The sequence below is a fragment of the Montipora capricornis genome, unplaced genomic scaffold (genome assembly GCF_036669925.1).
Source record: "Montipora capricornis isolate CH-2021 unplaced genomic scaffold, ASM3666992v2 scaffold_477, whole genome shotgun sequence".
Classification (NCBI taxonomy): Eukaryota; Metazoa; Cnidaria; class Anthozoa; order Scleractinia; family Acroporidae; genus Montipora; species Montipora capricornis.
Genome location: NW_027180214.1, coordinates 37,501 through 40,000, shown reverse-complemented (window position 1 = coordinate 40,000; position 2,500 = coordinate 37,501).

Here is a 2,500-nt window from a genome sequence, read left to right as displayed (position 1 = left end):
TCTTACTTTTGCTCTCCTTGAAAAACTAATGGAAGAATAATCAGATCCTTACTGCTGGTTAGTTATTGGTACTTGGGATATACAAATATAGAAACCAAAAACATTGGTGTACTGTAACCTGAGATGATTACATGAAGCCAAACTCTGTCACGGACGTTATGTCACGGACGTTACAGTTTCAAAGTTCTTAATAAGTCACAATTTGGAGTATTAAAATCATCTAAATGTGAAAGCAGGGCTAACAAATCACAAAGCCTAGGCTCTCATACATGTACATACAAAAATGTTTTTGTACAAATGTTTAACAAAATTTGAACATGAACATTGTAAATCAGCAACAATTAAACTAGCTTTCCCGCAAAGCTGATAAGATAATAAGAACTGTCACATAGTAAGTAGACATTTTGCTGTCACTTGGATACCGTTTTGAATTTTCTAATACTCTTGAAAAGTTTCTCAACTTCAGAAAGTTCTGGAATGGCAAAAGGTCCACTAATAAAACTAGGGACTGTCACTGGACCGTAAAATATGGCTGAAATGTGCTTTTGGGCCACATCTTCCCTTCTAGGCCAGTGGAAATTTGTTGCTCCAACTTTTTAAAGGAACTTGAAGTATACATGCTCTGCAGTGGCATCTAATACTCGACCAATGTAAAAGTTCTTTATATAATCAACTGCATAATATTCCCCTTGCTGAATGGGCAATGGTGGGATGGTGGAAAGCCTTTTCTGATGTAGCGCTTTAATCATCAACTTGCGGTATGCAGGGATGTCTTGTTGAGTTACCATGTTGCATCTGGTTGCCAAACATTTAGCATATATACAAGTAAAGACACCACAATCAAATTGATTCACTTGCTGGGGAATCTCATAAGACATAAGGCTTGTTTCGTATAAAAGAGACAGACATGTCTATCTTTTTAAGAAATGCCATCATCTTTTCTACCTGTCTGATAACTGATTGCTGTTGGCTTAATGATATCCTGGGGCAAACTGTCAAGGATAATAATGGTCTTCTCTTTTGGAAGAACCAATGCTCATTGTGTACCTCATTGCAAGGAAAAAACACCATATTTTGCCCAAGCAGATTGTCTTTCCCCTTAAGAAGCTCTACCTCTTTCTTTTTTCCTACTCTTTTCTCAAATTCCTCCCATTTAAATACTTCAACACCAAATTCCTCTGCATTTATCACTTGTGGCACTTTTCTGGCCGACACTGCTGTCCACACAACTCTTTTGATAGTTCCTCCTAATCCATCAACTACCCCTTTTCCATGTGACGAGGCAAAAAAAATGCTCGCGCTAATTGTTTGTGCGCAACGTTACTGCGCAGGTAACGCGACTGTAATATGTCGAGCATTACTTCGAGCATTAGTGAAGTTGAGGTTTTAAAACCTTTGCAAAAACCGTAGACGATAAGTCTTGCACAGCGTTGGATCAGAGAAGATCGTGATTAGTCAAAATTGATTTAAAATATTTATGAAAGTCAAGTAGACTACTGCACGACTGATGATTCGCGAGGTTTTATCAGTCGTGCACTAGTCTACTTGACTTTCATACCAATTTTTCAAGCATCAGTTAAAATAAACATGGCGACAAAAACGCCGAGGAAAAAATTCCAGGCCGGCAAAAGAATTGCACATTTATTTCCGAATCATCATGAAACTTCAAAGAGAAGTGAGCGGGAGGATGGAAAAGTTCTGGAAATGGTAGCTGATCGAGTAGACTAGTGGCTGAAAGTTTGGAAAACTCGAGGACGAACCGTTGCGTAAATTTAATGGGGCTATTTTTTTAAATGTTTTTATTAACCTACGAACTTAAGTTCAAAGTGAATGCATGTTTTTAAAGTTCTTTTCCTTTACTTTCGTGAAAATTGAGGAGTATTTTCGTCCTCGTCCGCTTGAATAGTGCGGACCTGCGTGGAAACAATCAGCGATTGAATTTCACAAAAAACACACTCCAGAGGATGAGCATGACGGCAATGGAGAGATATTATACAAAACACCAACCAAATGAAGATGACCCTTGCTTAGAACTTCGTTGCTATGCTCGAGAAAGGTTTTTTTTTTGGTAAAAACCTTTCTTCTCTTCAACGATCAATCCTTTCTTGGGTTCCAGTCCTTGCCCGACAGGTCACGCAAAAGCGTGACAAACGAACTTTCCGTGAGCTTTGCAAAATCACATCGATTTTACTCGTTCAGATCATCGGTGACCCCTATATTTTTAATCATGAATCACTTACTTTACTTACTATCTACAAAATATGATAAAATGAAAAAATTCTCACCTTAAGAAGTTATCTTTTTTTAACATTTTCTTTCCTCGTGCCATCGAATTCCGGTAGTGGTTGCAACGGATAGAGCTTACGAAAACGCTCGTCGAGGATGAACTCTACTGTTTACCACTTCCCTAGCGGCATACAATTATCTAAAAATCTCACTCCTAAAAACCTATGCACGGAAACTTTCACTCCAACAGTTTATTTTTATGATTTTCGATGGA